The sequence below is a fragment of the Nyctereutes procyonoides genome, unplaced genomic scaffold (assembly GCF_905146905.1).
Source record: "Nyctereutes procyonoides isolate TBG_1078 unplaced genomic scaffold, NYPRO_anot_genome, whole genome shotgun sequence".
Classification (NCBI taxonomy): Eukaryota; Metazoa; Chordata; class Mammalia; order Carnivora; family Canidae; genus Nyctereutes; species Nyctereutes procyonoides.
The window spans coordinates 9,869,200-9,893,518 of NW_026575025.1; the positions used below are offsets into that span (position 1 = coordinate 9,869,200).

At 37.0% G+C, this 24,319-nt stretch overlaps 1 protein-coding gene across 1 annotated transcript in view; it reads right to left on the minus strand.

Annotated features, from left to right (window-relative positions):
* The window catches only part of CUNH11orf80 (chromosome unknown C11orf80 homolog), a 97,178-nt gene that overhangs the window by 62,698 nt on the left and 10,161 nt on the right, over positions 1-24,319 (minus strand). The window lies entirely within an intron of this gene.

Genomic DNA, 24,319 nt, shown 5'->3' on the forward strand with positions numbered 1-24,319 from the left:
TCACTATACTGTATACCTGAAACTGATAGTAACACTGTATGCTAATTACATCAGAATTAAAAATTTAAAAATGAATAACCTTTATTTTTTAGAGCAGTTCTGAGGGAAAAAATTGAGGGAAGGTACAGAGAATTCTCATATATCCTTATTCCCATACAAACATCCTACCCCACTGTCAACTTCCAATACCACAATGGTACATTTGTCATAATCACTGAAGCTAATAAACCAATTGATATATTATTATTACCAGAAGGCCATGAGATTCACTTAGGATTCATTACTGGTGTTATTCATTCTATGGTTTTTGGCCAATGTATAATGTTATGTATCCACCATTATGATATTATAGAGAAAAGTTCACCGCCCTGAAAATCTTTGACACTTTCCCTATTCATCACTCCTTCCTCCCAACCACGAACAACCATGAATCCTGAATCCTTTTATTGTCTCTATAGTTTTGCCTCTTCCACAGTATTCTATACTTGGAATTATGCAGTTTGTAGCCTTATGGGATTGGTGTTTGTTTGTTTGTTTTTTACTTAGTAACATGCACTTTAGCTTCATCTATATATTTTTATGGTTTGATAGCTCATCTCTTTTTAGTGCTGAATAATAGTCTATTATCCAGGTACACATAGTTTATCTACTTACCTACTGAAGGATATCTTAATTGCTTCCAAATTTTGGCAAAGAAAGCTGCTAACACATCCATGTAACAGCTTTATTGTGGACATAAGTTTTCAATTTATTTGGATAAATACCAAAGAGCATGATTACTGGATCATACTATGTGTAAGAAACTGCCAAACTGCTTTCCAAAGTGGCTCCAACAATGAATGAGAGTTCCATTGTTCTATCTTTGCTAGCATTTGGCAACAGTGTTCTGGGTTTTGGCTATTCTAACAGGTGTGTAGTGATATCTCATTGTTGTTTTCATTTGCAATTCCCTAATATATAATATAGAGCATCTTTTCATGTGTTTACTTGCAATCTGTTCATCTTTGGTAAGATGCCTATCCAGGTCTTCTGCCCATTTTTTAACTGGGTTGTCTTCTTCCTGTTGAGCTTTAAGATTTCTTTGTATATTTGGGATAGCAATCCTTTATCAGATGTGTCGTTTGCAAGTATTACCTCCCAGTCTGTGACTTGCCTTCTCATTCTCTCGGCATTATCTTCCACAGAGCAGAACTTTTTAATTTTAATAAGTCCCAGCTTATCAATTATTTCTTTTATGGATCATACCTTTGTTGTATCTAAAAAGTAATCTCTACATCAAAGGTCATGTACATTTTCTCCTATGTTTTCTTTTAGGAGTTCTATAGTTTTGTGTTTTACATTTACATTTATGATCCATTTTGAGCTTTTATAAAGGTGTAATATCTATCTAGATCCATGTTTTTGCATATGGATATCCAGTTGTTCCAGTACCATTTGTTGAACAGACTACCTTTGCTCCATTGTAGTATCTGTACTCCTTTGTCAAAGATCAGTTGACTAGGGGCACCTGGGTGGCCCAGTGGTTGAGCATCCTGGGGTCCCAGGATCAAATTCCGCATCAGGCTCTCCACAGGGCGCCTGCCTCTCCCTCTGCCCCTCTCTCTCTGTGTCTCTTATGAATAAATAAATATTTTTAAAAAGATTTTTTATTTATTCATTCATGAGAGACACAGAGAGAGAGAGAGAGAGAGAGAGAGAGAGAGAGAGAGAGAGGCAGAGACACAGGCAGAGGGAGAAGCAGGCTCCATGCAGGGAGCCTGATGTGGGACTCGATCCCAGGACTCCAGGATCAGGCCCTGGGCTGAAGGTGGCACTAAACCGCTGAGCCAGCCAGGCTGCCCCCAAATAACTTTTTTTTAAAAAAGGTAAGTTGACCATATTTATAAGGGCTCTCTCTTTTGTTCTGGGCTCTATTTCTGGGCTCCTTGTTATTTTTTAATTTAAGATTTATTCATTTGAGAGAGGATAAGAGAGAGTGAGAAAGGAGTGGAGGGAGGTAGAGCAGACTCCCCACCGAGCAGGGAGCTCTACGTGGGCCTTGATCTCGGGACTCCAGGAGGAGACACTTAACTTACTGAGCCACCCAGGTCCCCCAGGACCCCTATCCTATTCCATTGATCTATTTGTCTATTTTTTCACCAACACCACAGTGTCCTGGGTACTTCTTAAGTCTTGAAGTTGAGTAGTGCCAGTTCTCTGTTCTTCTCCTCTAACACTGCGTTAGCTATTCTGGGTCTTTTGCCTCTACATATAAACTTTAGTATCAGCCTGTCAGTATTCATAAAATAACTTGCTGAGAATATGATTGGAATCATACTGGATCTATACATCAAGTTGGGAAGAACTGACATCATGCCAATATTGAATCTTCCTATCCATGACATGGAACATCCCTTCCACTTATTTAGTTCTTTGATATCTTTCATCAAAACTTTATAGATTTCCTCATATAGATCTTACACTTTTTTTTACTTTGTACCTTAGTAGATCCTACCAACTATTAGGTACAAAGTTTATACTTTCTATATATGGTAATTAATATGCAAAGAAATTATTCCTTTTTGAGTAGGAATAAAAGGTATGGAGAAATCAAAGTATCTTTTCTCTTATATATTTTTTCAATAAAGAGAATTGATTCCATTTAGTTTTCTGTTAGCTTCCCACAATAAGTGATTTAATTCAAGAAATCCTTTCAGAGGGACACCTAGGTGGCACAGTGGCTCAGTGTCTACCTTTGGCTCAGGTTGTGATCCCAAGGTCCTGAGATTGAGTCCCACATCAGGCTCCCAGCGTGTAGTCTGCTTCTCCCTCTGCCTATGTCTCTGCCTCTCTGTGTCTCTCATAAATAAATAAATTAAAAATCTTTTAAAAAAAAAAGAAAAATCCTTTCAGAAAGTTTGGAGCAAAACAAACAAACAGTTCTGGAGGCTGGAAGTCCAAGATGAGGGCCCCAGCTTTGTTGGGTTCTGGGCTCTCTTTCAGGTTCCAGACTTCTCATTGCATTTTCATGTGACATAAGGACATAAGAAAGTTCTGTGAAGTCTGTTATAAGGATATTAATTCCATTTGCGGGGGTTCCATCCACATGCCTAAGCATTTCCCAGAGATCCCTATCTCCTAATACTATCACACTGAGCATTAGGATCCCAACACATGAATGTTTGGGGAAACACAAATATTCAGATCATAGCAATTATTATTTATTTATTCTAAATTTATTTATTTCTTTATTCTAAACCAAATTTATTCTAAGGTGCAGATAGTAAACACTTATAAAAAGTTTCAAACAAATACAAATTAAAATTATACACCATTTCATTAACTAGTAAATTAGCTAAAATATTTTAAGCAATTGAAATTCCCAATGCTGGCAAATTATGGAAAGTTGTTACTTTCACTTACAAATGCTACGTTACATGACACAACTTTTTGTTTTTTAAAGATTTTACTTATTCATTCATGAGAGACAAGGAGAGGCAGAGACATAGGCAGAGGGAGAAGCAAGCTCCCTCTGGGGAGCCCGATGCAGGACTTAATCCTAGGACCCTGGGATTACCACCTGAGCCAAAGGCAGACACTCAACCACTGAGCCATCCAGGTGCCCTGACACAACTTTTTTAAAAGCAATTTCAGGAATCATAAAAATAGGGATCCCTGGGTGGCGCAGCGGTTTGGCGCCTGCCTTTGGCCCAGGGCGCGATCCTGGAGATCCGGGATCGAATCCCACGTCGGGCTCCCGGTGCATGGAGCCTGCTTCTCCCTCTGCCTATGTCTCTGCCTCTCTCTCTCTCTCTCTCTCTCTCTGTGACTATCATAAATAAATAAAAAAATTAAAAAAAGGAATCATAAAAATATACATACTTTGATCAAGTTAATTCTACTTTAGGAAATTAGCCCTAGGGACACCTGGGTGGCACCTGCCTTCGGCCCAGGAGGGCATGATCCCAGAGTCCCAGGATTGAGTCCCGCATCGGGTTCCCTGCATGGAGCCTGCTTCTCCCTCTGCCTGTGTCTCTCCCTCTGCCTGTGTCTCTGCCTCTCTCGCTCTCTGTGTCTCTCATGAATAAATAAATAAAATCTTTTTTTTTAAAAAGGGAAATTCGCTCTAAATTTCTCATTTAAGTAAAAAAAAAAAAGCTATATGCATTAAGATATTCATCCCAGTGACATTAGGACTTACTAAGGACTATGTACTCAGAATAACCATCATGCTACATGCATCATGTGTATTACCTCATTTAATCCTCAAAACAACTTTATGAGGTAGGTTCTTTCAAAATATCAAATAACTTGTTCAAGGACACACCTATGGCTTCCTAACCACTGCAATACACTGCTATTCATAAAAATGGAGGAAAAAACTTAAATGCCTAAAAATATTAAAATGGTTAACTTACGATATCTTATGATGGACAATTTATCCATTAAAAATAAGGACCTATGGGGATCCCTGGGTGGCTCAGCAGTTTAGTGCCTGCCTTCAGCCCAGGGCATGATCCCAGAGTTCCGAGATCGAGTCCCATGTCGGGCTCCCTGGATGGAGCCTGCTTCTGTCTCTGCCTGTGTCTCTGCTTCTCTCTCTCTCTCTCGCTCTCTCTCTCTTTGTCTCTCATGGATAAATAAATAAAAATTAAAAAAAATAAGGACTTAAAAGACTATGTCATAACATGAAAAAATGCTTACATGTTAAGTTAAAAAAAAGTAGTAGCACAAAACTGTGTATATATTGTGATTACAACTACATTAAAAATATGTGGGAGAGGAGTTTGCAGAGAATATAATACAATGCCAACATTTATTGTGCAAGAAGTGTTTTCCTTTTCTCTTTTTTCCAATATTCTAAAATGGGTAACATTGCTTCTCTTTAACAGAAAGTTCCTTTTAAAAATAATTTGAATAAATAAATAAATAAATAAATAAATAAATAAATAAATAAATAAATAAAATTTATTTGATGGTAGCAAAAGTTGAGATCTCGCTGCATGTTGTTTTATTTTTCCAAGAGACTCAGCAAACCAGTAACTATTCCATCTTACTTGGCCTGACTCCTGCCCTTTAACATAGCTTTCTCATAATGCTTGCAAATAATGTACCAGTAAATAAAGCAGCAGTATCAAGCATTTTAAAGAATGAAGCTAATTAAGCCAAAAGATGAAAAGTTCTTTGGCTGGCTCTGTGGCTTGATGTCATTAGTTAAATTGGCTAATTATTTCCACATTATAAAACAACCCCAGACACGCTTTAGAGAAAGAAATAGAAAGCAGAACATTTTAATGGAGGATCAGCAACCTTTCAGAAATGTGTCAAACCTTCATTCACTCCCTCAAAAAAAAATCAGAGACTAGTAGCCATTGCTGCATATTCAGTGGGCTCATCCAGCCAAGTAAACCAGTCAGAAAAGATGTAATCACTCAAGTCTCTAACAATGGAATAAGCACCCGAGTCTCATACGACTACTGGTTCCCAAACCAAAAGGATATAAACTGAGAATAGAGGGAGAAAAAACTTGATAATTTTTTCCAAACCTACACCTGCCTCTTCACACAACCAGAATGACTCGATCGCCAAATGTGATACAGGTTATAGATTTCCTCAACTTGTAGTTTAAGAGTAAAGTAAGAAGTTGTCAAAAGAAGAGAGAAATTATCTGTTCATTCAGGATAAATGAGAGTTATCTGAAAAGCTAACATAGTAAGCAAACCTCCGGCAAAACAGTATACTGTAGAGTAAACCAAAACACTATGTCATGGTGGTTAAGACAACCTCTGGAGCCAGTCTGACTAGGTTCAGGTATCCCACTCAATCACTTACTAGCTCTGTGACTTTAAACAAGTTACTTAACCTCTTCACATTTAAAATGAAATGTTTGCTATTAGTGTTATCATCACCACCATTAAGAAAAAGGCAAAAAACAACAACATAAGAAACCCCAAAGAGATAAGAATACAAATGTTTTTAAATCATAAAAAGTACTATTAATAACTTCACATAATTTGAAAACTAAGATGAAATGCCTAACACATAGCAGTTGCTCAATAAATATGTACTGGATGAATGATTGAAAGGGAGTAAGAAATAATTTGTGTGTATCTGTGTATTCTTTTAAAGATATATATGAATCGCAATGTACCTGGATGTCTCAGACGGTTAAGGTTCTGACTCTTGATTTTGGCTCAGGTCATGATCTCAAGGTTGTGAGATCCAACCCCACATGAGGCTCTGCACTGGGTGTGGAGTCTGCCTAAGATTCTCTCCCTCCTCCTTCCTTGCCCCTCTCTTGCTCTAAAAAATATATAAATAAAAAATAAAGAAATCTATATACCTACAAAGTTGACTCTGGGAGAAACAGAAAATTTAAACCAAACATCATCATAGAAAACAAGTTGGATTGCGTCTGGCATCGGGCTCACTGCAGGGAGTTTGCTTCTCCCTATGTCTATCTATGTCTCTGCCTCTCTCTGCCTCTCATGAACAAATGAATGAAATCTTTAAAAAAATAAATCCAGGGTATATAAAAACTTCATGATCAAATTGTGATGGAACTGCAAGGATGTTTCATCAAAAGGTCTACCACTAGAAGTCATCATATTAATAGATTTTTAAAACCATATCATAATCCCCCAAAATATAGAAAAAGCACTTTAGAAAATACAACACTCATTCATAACAAACACTACTGGCAAATTAAGATGAGAAATCCCTCAACCTGACAAGGAACAACTGCCAAAAACTTCAGTAAATGTACTCAATGGGGAAATTTTCAGTAATCTCATTAAAGAAAGGCCAAGTCACAGATACCTAATAGCACCTTTACCCTTCTAACCAATACTAGTACTGTTCTATCCAATGCAATATGACAAGGAAAAGAAGTAAGCCATAGAAGAAAGGAAAAGACAAAATTGTCATAATTTAGAGATGCTTTGATTGCCCATATAAAGAATCCAAGAGAATCTACAGATAACTACCATAACTATTAACACTTCAATTCAGCAGTGTTGAAACAATGAATACCACTCACAACTGGCAGCAAAAATTAAGACACCAGGGATAAATATAACAAAATATGCCTAAGACTGTTATGAAAAGAATTACCATGTTATTATAAAATAGGATCTAATTAGGAGTGTCATTGGCAAAATGGCAGAAGAGGAAGTCCCAGACCCTTGCTTCCCCCTGGAGATACTGCCTTAACAATACCAAATTGCCTCTGTAAGAATTAAGAAACCAGCTAAGAGGTTGCAGGACTCCAGGTAAGTGCAAAAAAGAACCACTGAAGAACAGGATCTAGGCTAAATGAGTATCTTCCATCTCAGATACCTTAGAAGCAGATGAAAAGCAGGAAAAAAACGAGTTAAGACCAAAACATATTGACCCTTAAAGCTTCTCCTGGGAGATGGCACATATCATCTCTACTCATTTCATTCGCCTATGCAAGTTCTACCACCCAACTTATTCATGGGGCAAGAAGTATAATTCTCCCATGGGGAGAAAATATTTTGAATAAATGATAAAATCTAGCAAAATGGTCTCTGGAATCAGGCCAACTTTGGCTTTACTAGCCATGCACTCTTGGGGAAGCTCCTTATTTTCCTACAGAATCCTTACATTGGAAATGATAATGCCTACCTCCTGGTTGTGACAATTAAAATTAAGTAACATTTTTGGGACCCCTGGCTGGCTCAGTCAGAGGAGCATATGACTCTTGATTTCAGAGTTATGAGTTTGAGCCCCATGTTGGGGTGTAGAGGTTATTTAAGAAAATACAAAACTTAAAAAAATTAAGTAACATTTTTAGAGAGATCTAAATAAATGACAATCTATATCAACTTATAGAAACACTTAATACTATAAAAATACTGCCTATCAAATTAATCTATAAACACAGTATAATAATAATCAAAATCACAAGAGTTTTCATAAAACTTAAATTATAGGGATCCCTGGGTGGTACAGCGGTTTAGCGCCTGCCTTTGGCCCAGGGCGCGATCCTGAAGACCCAGGATCGAATCCCACGTCAGGCTCCCGGTGCATGGAGCCTGCTTCTCCCTCTGCCTATGTCTCTGCCTCTCTCTCTCTCATTCTGTGTGACTATCATAAGTAAAAATTTAAAAAAACTTAAATTATAAAATCCATAGGCAAGAGTAACAGTTTTAAAAACCAAAGATAATTCTAAAAAATAACAATAAGGGGGAAGGATTTGCCTTATTACATAGAAAGATTTACTCTAAAGCATTAAGAAATAAGACTCTATGATACTGGCCCAGGGACAGACACAAAGGCCAGGGCATCCAGAAACAGGGTATATATATGTACTTACTACATGATAGAATAGGAATACAAATTATTGGGGGAAACAAAAGATTTAATTATATTCCTGGGGATCCCTGGGTGGTGCAGCGGTTTAGCGCCTGCCTTTGGCCCAGGGCGCGATCCTGGAGACCCGGGATCGAATCCCACGTCGGGCTCCCGGTGCATGGAGCCTGCTTCTCCCTCTGCCTATGTCTCTGCCATTCTCTCTCTCTGCCTCTCTCTCTCTCTGTGTGTGACTATCATAAATAAATAAAAATTTAAAAAGAATTTTAAAAAAGTATATTCCTAACTTGTATCATAAATCAAAATAAGCTCCAGACTAATTGTAATAATTTAATAATAAATACAATTTTGAAACTTTAGAACTATTAAATAATGTCATGATTCAGCATAGAAAAGAATGGTGTCAAATCAATAATTGCAGCTTCCACTTTCAAAAAACTAGCAACAGAAGAGCAAATGAGATCCAAAGCAAACAGAAGAAAGGAAAGAATAAAAGATCAGAGTGAAAATCAATTAAACAGAATATAACAAAAAGAACTTGATTCTTGCCAGACAGATTAAGGTAAGGGAGAGAGGGAGGGAAGGAGAGAATGAACAGCTATAAATTACCAATACCAGGAGTGAGAGAGGGGATATTGCCAGAGATTCTACAAAGTTTGGAAAAATAATAAGGGTGTATTATGAACAGTTTTTGCCAATAAATTAAACACTTAGATGAAATGGACAAATTCCCTGAAAGACACAAACTACCCACATTTGCTCAAAGAAAAATAGATAATCTGCATACTTAATGGTGAAAAACTGATTTCCCTCTAAGGTCAGGAGCAAGATGAGGGTGTCTGAACTCATCACATATATTCAACATTCTCCCTAGAGGATCTAGCCAGTTCACTAAGGCAAGAAAAAAATAAATAAAAGGTATCCAGACTGGAAAGGAAGAAATAAAATTCTCTTTAGTTGCAGATGCTATGATTCTCATGTAGAAAATCCTATGGAAAAAAAAAAAAAAGAAAATCCTATGGAAGCTACAAAAAAGCTACCAGAACTAACAGTTTAGCAAGGCTGAGACAATTTTTAATCTACTGTATTTCAAATATTACCAATCTACAAATGGAAATTAAAATTTTCAAAAATATCATTTATAATACCAAAAAAATATTAAACACTTAGTGTTAAACCTGACCAAAAAGATACAATACCTATACACTGAAAACTATAAAACACTTAGAAAAATTAAAGACCTAAGAAATGGATAGATATACCATGTTCATGTATCAGAACACTGAATATTGCTAAGTTAGATATTTAATTCTCTCCCAAACTGAGCTATCAGTGCAATACAATCTCAGTCAAAACCCCAGCAGGCTTTTGTATATATTGACAAGTAGATTCTAAAATACAGATAAACTTAACTATAAAGAACAAACTGAGGGTTGATAGAGGGAGGTCGGTGGAGGATAAGCTAGATGGCTGATGGGTTATTAGGGAAGGCATTTGTTCTGATGAGCACTGGGTTATATGGAAGTGATGAATCACTAAATTCTTTTTTTTAACTTTTATTTATTAATGAGAGGCACACACAGAGAGAGAGAGAGAGAGAGAGAGAGAGAGAAGCAGAGGCACAGGCAGAGGGAGAAGCAGGCTCCATGCAGAGAGCCCAATGTGGGACTCCATCCCAGGACTCCAGGATCACACCCAGAGCCAAAGGGAGATGCTTAACTAACCACTGAGACACCCAGGTGCCCCCATACGGATGATTGAGGCAAACTATACCCCTCACCTCATGGAGTTCACATTCCAATTGAAAAAGACAATAAGTAAACAAATACCAAAACAACAAACCCTACAAGATTCCTACAGAAGGTAATAGGTGGAGTGAAAGAAATAAACTTTAAATGGGGTAGTCAAGGAAGGCTTCTGAGGAGGTGACATTTGAGCTGAGAAATAGAAATGAAGTGAACCAACCAGCCACATGAAAAACTAGGGGAAGAACATTACAGGTAAAGGAACAAGTACAAAGACTCAGAGATGAGAAAGAGTTTAGTGTGTATTAAGGAACAGAAATGTGGCCAATGTGGTTGAAGAACAAGTGAACTGAGAAAAGAATTGTCTGAGATAAGGTTTGGAGAGGCAGAAATGAGTCTGATCATTCAATCTTTCAGTTTGTGATGAGAAGATATAGATTTTTCTAGGTTGCAATGGAAAGCATAATGGGTATTAAGTAGGAGAATAACATAATACATTTATATTTCTTAATGATTACTCGGATTGCTGTATAGAGAAAAGATCTGAAGATTAGGGAATTGATCTTGGCTGGCAATATAGAGAAGAAAGATGGAGTGGTACAAGGCATAACCAGAAGCCTTGAGCACCTTCTACATTCTTGGTGCTTTGAAATTATTTTAAATATTTTTTTCAATTTTAATCTTCCGAACAACCCTAAGTGTTATTATTCTCACTTTACAAATGATAAAACTGGGGATCCCTGGGTGGCGCAGTGGTTTAGCGGCTGCCTTTGGCCCAGGGCCCGATCCTGGAGACCCGGGATCGAATCCCACATCGGGCTCCTGGCATGGAGCCTGCTTCTCCCTCTGCCTGTGTCTCTGCCTCTCTCTCTCTCTCTGTGTGTGACTATCATAAATAAATAAAAATTAAAAAAAAAACAAATGATAAAACTGAGACACAATGTTATATAACTTGTCTATAATCACAAAGCTGGTAAATGGCTAACCAGAATGGCTAAATTGTACAGTCATCTGTATGATCTTCGTCTAAATTTCTCTGCTTTTTAACCAATTTATGTGACAAATAACTTTTGATTACCTGCTGTATACAAAACATGATGAAAAATACAAAAATTCAGAATAAGATATTATGTTGAGCAATTTTTAAAAGTAATTGAAAATGTTCACAATTAATGTTAAGAATAGAAAAAAACGTATGTTATAAAGCTCTACATATAGATTATAACTTTGTTTAAAAAACATATTAGATATGTTTGATAAACTGTCTGGGCTTGTGTGTAATTACTACTATAAAATTACTACTATAAAAAAGATTAGAGGAGTGCCTGGGTGTCTAGGTCGGTTGAGCATCTGACTCTTGATTTCAGCTCAGGTCATGAGATCAAGCCTTGCATAAGGCTCCACACTGGGCATGGAGCCTGCTTAATTAAGATTCTCTCTCCTTCTCCACCTCTTCCCCATCACGTGCATGGATGTTCTCTCTAAAAAAAAAAAAAAAAAAAAAAAAAAGATTGGAAGAAAAAACCATCAAAATGTTAAAAAAAAATTCTCTCCGAATGGTAGACTTATAATTTTTGCTTTTTCTTTATATTTTACTACAGTTCTACAACAAACATATAACTTTAATTCAATGGAATGCTTAGAGTGAAGAGTCAATTTATAAGGGACTAGGGAATTGAGTGAACAAGAATAGGTAAGAAAAGTGAGTAGAGATTGTTCCCTTAAGAAATTTATGTAAGAAAGGAGAAAAACAGTAGGATTGAGAATTAATTATCTTCATTCCTTCTTTTGTTAAGACTGGAAAAGAAAAAAAAAAGACTGGAAAAGATTTGGTAACATTTGCACATAGGACAAAGAAGCCAGTATAACAGAGGCAAAGATTTATATAGCAAAAACTGATGTGACCTAGGTTCAACAGGAAGATAACAGAGTCCAGAAAAATAGCACATTTATCCTTTTTATGAAATGAGAAATACTTCTGGAAATACAGAATATTACTCATGCTCATTTACATGGTACTTTATACTTTTTCAAATTGCTTTCTTATTATAAAATTAAAGCTACCTGTGACAGACACCACATTTTTCATTTTATATATCAGAAAACTAGGGTACAGAGATATAAAGCAGAATTTTAAAACTGGATTTTGAAAGTTTTTTATACAGCAAATCCCTACATTTTAAATTCCAAGAACCCCAAGTACAAAAAAGATCAAGATAACCAAAATCACACCAAGTAGTTAATGTCAGAGTCAGGACTACAACCCATATTCTTTAACATTTATTCCACATCTTTTTTTTTTTGAAGATTTATTTATGAGAGAGAAAAAACACAAGCAGGGGAAGGGGAGAGGGAAAAGCAGACTCCCCACTGAGCAGTGAGCCAGACCTAGGGCTTAATCATGACCTGAGCTGAAGGCAGGTGCTTAACCAACTGAACCACCTAGGCGTCCCAATATTTATTCTACATCTTAATGCTGACTGTAAACATTTAGTATAGACATTTTATAGACATTTAGATAAGTTTGTGACTTTTTTGTAGGGATTTTTTTTTATAAACATCTTGTACCTACTCAATCAAAATTACATCCCTGTAACAGAACAGCATTTTATAATAAGACAATTACAAATTAAGTTCCACATATAGTCAAACTTTTTTTAAGATTTTATTTATTTATTCATGAGAGACACAGAGACAGAGAGGGGCAGAGACATAGGCAGAGGGAGAGGGGGAAGTAGGCTCCATGCAGGGAGTCCAATGTGGGACTCAATCCCGGGACTCCAAGATCATGCCCTGTGCCAAAGGCAGGCGCTAAACCGCTGAGCCACCCAGGGATCCCCCACATATAGTCAAACTTCTGAAAAGATATACTAGAGATGGTGAAGTAGTTGCCATAAGACTGATTCATCTAAGGCCACGGAGCTAATAACAGATCTTTTCATTACAACTTAGTATTTCAAATTTAAGTTACAAAGAGAATTGAAAGGAATACCACTTGGACAACCTCAATCTTTTCAAGTAAAACAGAAGGTAAAGAAATTTGTTTAAATGCGTACAGGTAGGCTGGAGCATATACTAATAGAATTATATAAAAGGATAAATAAAAAAAAGGATAATAAATATTAAAGAATAAATAAAATGGGCAGGCCTGGTGGCGCAGTGGTTTGGTACCGCCTGCAGCCTGGGGTGTGATCCTGGAGACCTGGGATCGAGTCCCACGTTGGGCTCCCTGCATGGAGCCTGCGTCTCCCTCTACCTGTGTCTCTGCCTCTCTCTCTCTCTCTCTCTCTCTCTCTCTCTCTCTCTCTCTCAAATAAAACATTTTTTAAAAAATAAAGAATAAATAAAAGAATACTTTTTGGACAACCCTAATAAATTTAGAAATTCTGCTTAAATTTATAGTGTACCAAATTCCCACTGTTAAGATTTGTACTAGCAACATTTGGCTGCTTGGAAATAAGAATAGATAAAACAAATAGTGGGGATTATCTAAGCTTGAAGACTATAAGAAAGGAAAGATAGAAAGTCAAGGCAGCAGGGGATTATACTGTGCCAAATAGTTAATAACTTTGGGCAGGGAGGCCAGAAGGGGTGGCAATATAAAGAAGAGAGGAGGAAAGGGGAAGATGAGAGTTCAAAAAACTTCAATTCCATGTAACAACTTCTTTCTTTCTTTTTTTTTTTCAAGATTTTATTTAAATTCAAGCTAGTTGGGATGCCTGAGTCGCTCAGTGGTTAAGCATCTGCCTTTGGCTCAGGGCGTGAACCTGGAGTCCCGGGGTTGGAGTCCCACACTGGGTTCCCTGCATGGAGCCTGCTTCTCCCTCTGCCTATGTCTCTACCTCTCTCCCTGTGTGTCTCTCATGAATAAATAAATAAAATATTTTTAAAAACTTAAAAATAAATAAATAAATTCAAGCTAGTTAACATATAGTGTAGTATTAGTTTCAGGGGCAGAATTTAGTGATTCATCACTTGCATATAATACCCAGTGCTCATTCCAACAAGTGCCCTCCTCAATTCCCATCACTCATTTACTCCCATCCACCCATCCACCTACCTTCCAGCAACCCTTTGTTCCCTATAGTTAAGAGTCTCTTATGGTTTGCCTCCATCTATTTTTACCTTATTTTGTCTTCCCTTTCCCTATGTTCATGTTTTGTTTCTTAATTTCCATTAGTAAAATCAAAGTTTGTCTTTCTCTAACTTATTTCACTTAGCATAATACACTCTAGTTCCATCCATCTTGTTGCAAATAGCAAGATTTCATTCTTTTTGGTGGCTAATATTCTCGTGTGTATGTGTGTGGCATGTATGTGTATACACCTTTGTCATTCATCAGCCAATGGACATTTGGGCTCTTTCCATATTTTGACTACTGTGGGATAGTGCTGCTAACATTGGGCAGATTTATTTTAAACCTGAAATATAATTCACACCATAAATTTCACTATTTTAAGTGCCTTTCCGTATATTCACATTATACAACCATCATCACAATCTAATTCCAAAACATTTTTATTACTCCAAGAAGAAAACTCCTATCCGTTAATAGTAACTCCCCATTCCTCCCTCCTCCCACTAATCTCCTTTGGATGTGCCTCTATGGAGTTGCCTATTGCAGACATTTCATATAAATGGAATCATAGAATGTGCAGCCTTCTGTATACAGCTTCTTTCACTTAGCATATTTCCAATTTTCATCCATGATGTAATATATATCAAGACCTCATTCCTTTTGACTGAATAATATTCCATTGTATGGAGAGAGCACATCTTGCCCATTAATTGATGGACACTTGTGTTGTTTTCAATTTGGGGCTATTAGGAATGATGCTGCCATAAATATTAGTGCATTAGATTTTGTGTAGACATTTCTGAGTGAAGATAATTCTAACTTTCCAAGGAACTTCCAAAGTAGCTGTACCATTTTACACCACCGTCAAAGTATGAGGAACTCAATTCTCTATATCCTTGCCAATATTTTTTTTATTACAGTCCTACTAGTGGGTATCAAGTAGTACCTCATTATGGTTTTGATTTGCATTTCCCTAAAAACCATGATGTTGAATATTGGCCATTTACATGGATAAATGTTGTCCTAGTCTACTCAGGCTGCCATAACAAAATACCACAAACTGGATGGCCTAAGCAATGGAAATTTACTTCATACAATTTTGAAGGCCGAAAAGTTCGATATCAGGGTGCCAGCAATTCAGTTCCTGGTGAGAGCTCTCTTCATGGCTTGCAAAAGCTGCCTTCTCATTGTGTCCTCACATGGCTTTTCCTGGAAGGGTACACTTGGAGAGATATTTCTTTCTTCATCTTTTTATAAAACCACTAATCCCATCATAAAGGCCCCCACCTTCATGACCTAGTCTAACCCTAATTACTTCCCAAAGGCTTCATCTCCAAATACCCCTGCACTGGGGATTAGGGCTTCAACATAGGAATTTGGGGAGGACACATAGATTCAATTCATAACAAATGTCTATTCAGATCCTTTGCCTATTTTAAAATTAGTTGTCTTTTTAATGTTGAGTTATAAAAGTTGTTTTTGTACTCTGGATGTTAGACTCCTATCAGATACATAATTTGCAAATATTTTCTCCAATTTTATAGGTTTTTTTTCTAAGTTTTTTTCTTTTTTCCCCAGTTTTATTGAGGTATAATTGATATATAGCATTGTGTAAAGTTATAGTGTACAACCTATAAATCTGATACTTATATGTTCCAAAATGATTACCACCTTTGCCTGAGCTAACATGTCCATCACGTCACAAAATTGTCTCTTCACTTTGATAATGTTCTTTGAAATACAAAGGTTTTTAATATTGATGAAGTCCAATTTATTGATTTTTCCTTTGGCTGCTCATGCTTTAAATGTCTTATCTATGAAGACTTACATCTACATTTTCTTGTAAGAATTTTATAGTTTTAGCTCTTAGATATAGGTCTTTGATCCATTTTTTTAAAGATTTTATTTATTTATTTATGAGAGACACACAGAGAGAGAGAGAGGCAGAGACACAGGCAGAGGGAGAAGCAGGCTCCACGCAGGGAGCCCGACATGGGACTCGATCCTGGGTCTCCAGGATCAGGCCCTGGGCCAAAGATGGCACCAAATCACTGAATCACCCGGGCTGCCCTCTTTGATCCATTTTGAGTTAACTTTTATCTATAGTGTCATATGACTCTTTAAAATGTGCTAAATGGGTAACCATAAAGTCTACTCCGGAAACAATATTCAAAATGTCCTTCTTCCCATACCAGCCAAATTCACTGCTATAAGCAGCTAACATTGTCTGCTATGGAAATGAAAGGGACATGGTAACCCAAGAGGCCAGAGCTGGACCAATTAAGCATCTAGTTGATTACCCAATGAGGGATAACAACAGTTCAAGGATTTTAAGCCAAAGCAGATACAATGCTGGCTAGCTCCCACTACCGAATAAAAGCCACTCGCCTGAAGTAGGAGCCAACTCCCAGGATCTCTGATACTAAGAGCTGTCCATGGGATGCCTGGGTGGCTCAGCGGTTGAGCGTCTGCCCTCATCTCAGGGCATGATCCTGGAGTCCTGGGATCGAGTCCCACATCAGGCTCCCCACAGGGAGCCTGCTTCTCCCTCTGTGTCTCTGCCTCTCTCTCTCTCTGTGTGTTTCATGAATAAATAAATAAATCTAAAAAAAAAGCTGTCCTTTTCTTCCTCTTCTATCTACTCAAGCTCAGAAGGAAGAGAAACATGTCAAGATTCATGTCCTTTCCACTTCCCTTCACATCAAATCTTTTTAAGATGTTATTCATTTATTCAGGAGAGACAGAGACAGAGAGAGAGAGAGACATAGGCAGAGGGAGAAGCAGGCTCCCTGTGGGGAGCCCAATGTGGACTCAATCCCTAGACTCCAGGATCAGGCCTTGAGCCAAAGGAAGACTCTCAACCACTAAACCACTCAGGGGTCCCCTCTCACATCAAATCTTAAACATATTCTCAATAGTGAAGTATGATTAGATATATTTAACAGGGAAAAAAGTAAAGAAATATTAAGGAAGCAAAAGAAGACAAATTTCATTCATTTTTTTAAGATTTTATTTTAGTTTTTTAAGTAATCTCTACACCCAGTGTGGGGCTCATACTCACATCCTCAAGATCAAGAGTCACATGTTCCACAGATTGAGCTAGTGAGGCATCCCAATAAATTCATTTATTTTAACTTCTCTTGATGTTTAATCAATCTTTTCTTTTTGAAGTCTTGCCACATGTTATGCAAATTTCATAGCAAGAGACTATTTAAAACATATCAAAAGTTTGGATTTAATGTGGACTCACAGAGTAACCAATGACCTATGAGTCCACAAACTCTTCCCTTACCACTAAATTTAATATATCAGGCTGAGGTAAAGCTCAGTTTCTTCATCTTAGAAAAAGAAATTGTGATAACATGTAAATTTGACCTACCTCTGGAGAATGAATGAAATCATGTTTACAAAAACGAGCTCCTGGGGAGAAAGTGTTGGGTGAGTACTGAGCCTTAGAGTTGCTGATCTTGTAAAATATAAAATTATAATAGATATTTAATCTTTGAATATGAGAATCTCAGATTTAAAAGTATGTATTTAGTCAGACATCCAAGAGTTCACCATTGCAAATTTCTCACTCAGTGATGAGCAAGACTGGACACATCAATCTCTCTAACAAACAAAAACCATGACTCCTCACTTCCTTTCACAAATTAACAAAAAGGACAAAATTAAACTAAACTTTTTTGTAAAGTCTCCCTAATGGCAAAAGGGTGGAGTACAGAGAAGAGGCAAAAACTAGACTATCATAATCATATAACCATACATCAATAGCACAGCTGTCTTCCCTACTTTCAAAGGCTGTTATTCTTATCTAGTCTTTTGAAGAGGAAAAAGAAAAGGCTGTAAATTTTCTGACCTGGGAAATACATCTGAACATGACTGGCCAAACTATATCTTACAAAAGTGTTAAATTATGTCAATAAACATGGGAATAAGGAAGAGATAAAAAGAGATTAAAAGATAAAAAGAAAAAGAAATCAAAATAATATGAACGGAAGAAACAAGAAAGAAACAGCAAAATAGGGACCTATAAATATAGCCTTTTTCATATTCCCCCATCTTACCACTCTCTTCTACCTTTTTTTTTCTTCTTTTGCTCACTAGAGTAAGGATGGTAAGAACTAGCATCTAGATCCACGCAAGATGGACAAACTAAAACCATCACACTTCACCAAACAGGTATTTATAATAGAAGTAGTTCTATTATAAATGGATAGATATATATGCTTATATATATGCATATAAAATTAATTTTTAATAAATGGATAAGCATATCATGAAGAATAATAGTACATATATTAATAGGAACTAATGAGAATTTTTAAACATGTAAGAATTTATCTATCTTAATGGGCATCATCCTTCAAAGTACAGAAGTTATTCTAATTGACAGAAGACCTCATATCTGGTCTGAGATGTCTTAACCTTTTTTTAAAAAAAGATTTTATTTATTTATTCATGAGAGACACACAGAGAGAGAGGCAGAGACACAGGCAGAGGGAGAAGCAGGCTCCAGGCAGGGAGCCCAATGTGGGACTCAATCCCAGGTCTCCAGGATAGGCCCTGGGCTGAAGGTGGCGCTAAACCGCTGAGTCACCTGGGCTGCGGGGGGGGGGGGGGGGGGGGGGGGGGGTATCTTATCCTAATAAGCAATTGAGAGTCATCAAAGCAGGAACTTAAATATATGTTTAAATTAATATATAGCTGAACAAATAATAATTATAAACACTAAAAGAATTAACAAAAATTAAATTAGATTAGATAATGGAAAAAAGAAAAAAAAGGATCCTAAAAAAAAACCTCAAAATTTATAAGCCTTGAAAATATGAACGTTAGTATCATTGAAAGAATTGGAGAAATTACAGAACAAGTTAGCTGCAAGAAAATGAAACCCATTTTAGGTATGTTACAGATTTCTTTTTTTAAGATTTTATTTATTTATTCATGAGAGATACAGAGAGAGAGAGAGAGAGAGAGAGAGAGAGGCAGAGACACAGGCAGAGGGAGAAGCAGGCTCCATGCAGGGAGCCTGATGCAGGACCTCCAGGATCATGCCTTGAGCCGAAGGCAGAAGCCCAACCACCAAGCCACCCAGGCATCCCCAGAACATAGATTTCAAAGGAACCTTCAAATGGAATAGTCTAATTGACAGTCAAACCTGGAAACATGTTAGTGATAGAGAAGAAAAAACTTAAGTCTCATCAGCACAAAATACTAAAACTTTAAAAGTAGAAAAGCTATCTGAAGTAAATATAGTATTATAATACAGAATAATGAAGGGATGAAAGGCATATTGGTGACTGAACTTTAAGGAATAGCCTCTGGGCTACCAAAGAAGCACCCTGAATATGCATACTTTCATACAGCATTTATCACATTATATTTTATTTTCAGAGCTATCTCTCCCTATGACTTCCTGTTTCAAAGCAGATGTTCAATTAAAGGTTTTCTGGACAAAGGACAAAAGTATGAATAGTTGGAACCATAGAAAAAAGTGAGCAAAAAGAGAACTTAAACCATTAGAGAGGGAGTAAAATCTTGGTCACTATTTATTAATCCAACATAAATAAAACACCCAGAAATAAGAGCCTGTTTGTATACAAATTGATCTGAAGTATTCCAGATCCAGAGAAAACGTACCTTGATAGGATTCTGATAGAAGAGACTGAAGAGTAAAGAAAACTGAAGCTGGATGGCTATACAACAGCATAGTCCCCCCAAAGAGGGGTCAGATCTTATTTTAGGCAGGGAGAGACATAAACCAAGCAATAAAGAGAACATAGTTAAAGTAAATTCAGAGGCATACTATTAATTTTGTAAAAATAAGTATTTTTTTTAACACCTGGAAATCCAATGGTTAATGAGTCAGCCACCAGAGACTTCCTAATGAAGCTAATTAAACAGTGTAAAGATTTGCAAACAGACCAATTTAAAGCAGTTTGTTAATAATGTTATAGGAATGCTAAATAAATAATAGTAATAAAGGCATAATTAATGGTGCATAAACCAGGTTGCTAAGGGATTTAAATCTTAAACTTGGACAATTTCCTTTGTGAATTTCACTGAGTTATTTTTGTTACTGATTAGTAAAAATAAGTAATATTATTGACTGAAGGTTAGTTAGTACTATAAGCCTAGAGAGGGATGCCTCGGTGGCTCAGCAGCTGAGCGGCCTTCAGCTCAGGGCGTGATCCTCCAAGGGCAGGGATTGAGCCCTGCATCAGGCTCCCAGGAGCCTGCTTCTCCCTCCTCCTATGTCTCTGCCTCTTTCCCTGTCTCTCATGAATAAATAAATAAAATATAAATAAGTAAACAAACAAACAAATGCTTGGAGAGAAGACAGGCTGAAGTTGGCTACTAAATATGACTGACCATGAGCAAATGACTCGATTTTTTAAAAAATATTTTATTTATTCATTCATGAGAGACAAACAGAGAGAGAGGCAGACACAGGCAGAGGGAGAAGCAGGCTCCAAGCAGGGAGCCCAATGTGGGACTCAATCCCGGGTCTCCAGAATCACACTCTGGGCCAAAGGCGGTGCTAAACCATTAAGCCACCAGGGCTGCCCAGATGACTCAATTTTAATTGTGTACTTGATATGCAGGAATTCCTCTTTGTACAAAAAGTTAACCACCTGCACTTTATCACAAGGACATTAAAACAGATTAAATAAATAGCTTAAAATTGCTGCAAGCTTTTAAAATAATTAAAGTTAAAACTAACTTACCAGGACACAAATTGTCTAAAGTTTGTATTAGCATAATAAACAGGGGGTTATTCCATTACCTAAATTCAACTCAATACCTTCTCTCCAGGTATTAACAGTGATAATAAAAACACTTCCTTGTACTTGCATAGTTTTTCAATTTTGTCAAAGCACTTTTACAAATATTAATTGAAGAAATAGGGCAGCCTGGGTGGCTCAGCCATTTAGCGCTGCCTTCAGCCCAAGGTGTGATCCTGGAGACAGGATCTAGTCCCACGGGCTCCCTGCATGGAGCCTGCTTCTCCCTCTCCTGTGTCTCTGCCTCTCTTTCTCTCTGTGTCTCTCATGAATGAATAAATAAAATCCTTTTTAAAAATTGAAGAAATAGTGTTTTCTACAATCTGATCACTAATTGTACAGGCATGGTAAGTGTAAGTTATGTTGCAAGAAATATTCCTATCTCCTCCCTAGCGCTAATAATAATATACTCCCTGTTATTTATATGGATTTTAACTCCTTTCAAACCATTTTCACACATATTAACTAGAGAAGTGGCGTGAGGAATGATCTTTCCATTCTTCGCATCATCCAAAGGACAGAATTCAAAAAAGCAGAGGACTAAAGATTGATAAATAGATTAGATGGGGGCACCTGAGTGGCTCAGTTAGGCGACTGCCTTTGGCTCGGGTCATGATCCCAGGGTCCTGGGATCGAGCCCCATGTTGAGCTCCCTGCTTGGTGGGGAGTTTGCTTCTCCCTCTTCCTCTGACTACCCCTCCCCCAGGTTTGTGCTCTCTTGTGCTCTGTCTCAAATAAATAAATAAAATCTTTTAAAAAATAGATTAGATGGATTTGAGGCAGTCAACTCATGATTCTTAAAGCTGGATTCATGTTACCCAAAAGTCTTAGAAACAGAACAAACTCTCCAGGACAATAAGCTGATTCTCCCTATCTTTTAAACAGGCTTTAGCAGGTAGCAGAATTAAATAATTAAGATATCTTAAGTATGGGGACCCCTGGGTGGCTCCGTGGTTGAGCGTCCTTTGGCTCAGGGCATGATCCTGGTGTGGGGATTGAGTCCTGCATCAGGCTTCATGCAAGGAGCCTGCTTCTCCCTCTGTCTGTGTCTCTGCCTCTCTATCTTTCATGAATAAATCAGTAAAATTTAAAAAAAAAAAGTTATCTTAAATATGGGCATAAGGGGAGAAACCAAATCTGTCTTGATCACCTCTGTAACCCCTCCATGTCAAGCAAAAGGCTCAATGTATAGTTAATGCTCAATAAAGCAACATTACGATGATTACCACAGGGAGAACATTCTACCCAAGCTCCCACAGAATATCTATTATGGAGCTATTAGTTTTCCTCCACAATTACTGCTTTCAATGTGTACACACCAAGAAGAATCTAAAGAGTTGGGAGACATGTCAATGGTTCAGTTGGTTAAATATCTGCCTTTGGCTCAGGTGGTCCCAGAGTCCTGGGATCCAGCCCCACGTGTGTATGGGGAGGGAATCCCTGCTCAGTGGGGAGCCTGCTTCTCCCTCTTCCTCTGCCTGCCAATCCTCCCTGCTTGTGCTCGCTCACTCTCTGTCAAATGAATAAATAAAATCTTAAAAAAAAAAAAAAAGAATCTAGGATACAGACTACTGGAAAGTAGATTCAGAGGGCCAAGACAATTCCAAAGGCTAAGGAAAATATACCTGATAACCTTAGTTTGGCAAGCAAACACTTTTAAATCCCCATGCTTAAACTAAAAATTACTTCAGCATACTGGTACAGCCATTCTGGAAAACAGTATGGAGGTTCTTCAAAAAGTTAAAAATAGAGCTACCCTATGATCCAGCCACTGCACTACTGGGTATTTGCCCAAAAGATACAAAAATACTAATTCAAAGGAATATATGCACCCAAATGTTTATAGCAGCATTGTCTACATCAGCCAAATTATGGAAACAGCCCAGATGTCCACTAACTGATGAATGTATAAAGATGTGAAATATAGGGCACCTGGGTGGCTCAGCGGTTTAGCGCCTGCCTTCGGCCCGGGGAGTGATCCTGGGGTTCTGGGATCAAGTCCCGCACTGGGCTCCTTGTGTGGAGCCTGCTTCTTGCTCTGCCTGTGTCTCTGACTCTCTCTCTCCTCTGTGTCTCATGAGTAGATAAATAAAATCTTTAAAAAAATCTTAAAAAAAGATGTGAAATATATATCTATAATATACACATGATATATAATATTACATAATATAATATATACACTTATATACACAATGGAATATTAGTCATAAAAAAGAATGAAATCTTGCCATTTGCAATGATGTGGATGGAGCTAGAGTGTATTATGCTAAGCAAAGTAAGTCAGAGAAGAACAAATACCTATGATTTCATTCATATGTGGAATTTAAGAAATAAAACAAATGAACACAGGGGAAAAGAGAGAGAAACAAACCAAGAAACAGAATAAAGAGAACAAGAAGAGAACAAACTGATGGTTACTAGAGGAGAGGTGGGAGGGAGAATAAGTAAAAAAGGTGATGAGGCTTAAGAAGTGCACTTAGTGTGATGAGCACTGAGAGTTATATGTAAGTGCTGAATCACTAAATTGTACACCTGAAACTAATATTACACTGTATGTTAACTGGAACATAAATAAAAACTTTAATAAATAATAATTAAAAAATTAAAATTACTTCAAAAAAGAAGTTCCAAAAGGGAAAATTATTTCCTATATGTTTATATCTTTAGACATCTTGTGAATTGTAAATATAGTTTCTTCCTCTTCTTTGATATCACCAAGATAGAGGAAGGTACTTTTATGTAGTAACTGAGTTACTGGGAATGTGGATCTAAGTAAAATTTTTAATTGACTACATTTTAGAAAGCACCAAGAAACACTGCCATCTTTTTAAAAGTCCATGGTAAAATAAATAAATAGTCCAATGGTAATATATTTCATAAACATTTATAACATTACACTGCTCTGATGTAGTTTTTTATTGTTTCCATATTTTACACATAGCACATTTTTTAAAGTAATGACAAACACAAAGATAAAACATCACAATCTAAAAAAAAAAAAAAAACCACAATCTATGTTCCAAATTTAACTGGAGGTTTCTTTTAAAAATTATTTAGTGAAATTTGTAAATTACACATTAGGAAAAGACAGGCCCATTGGATACTCTACAAACCACACCACTATAGAAGATAAGTTTAAAAGTACAAGTTCTCAGATCATTTTGATCTCCTTAAATATGTGTATGTCCTTTAGGATTATTCTCAAATCAAAGGAAAGAACTAAAACCAAGGTCACCTAAACCATACCAACTTTGGCGTATGGAGTACAGTATTAATACTCAACAAAACAATTTATAAAAGCCTCCTTCACACATTATTTGAGGTAGATAGAAACAAATACTTTACCAAAAATTTCATTTTATATACGTGACAATTTTGCCTGAGGTTGTATACAG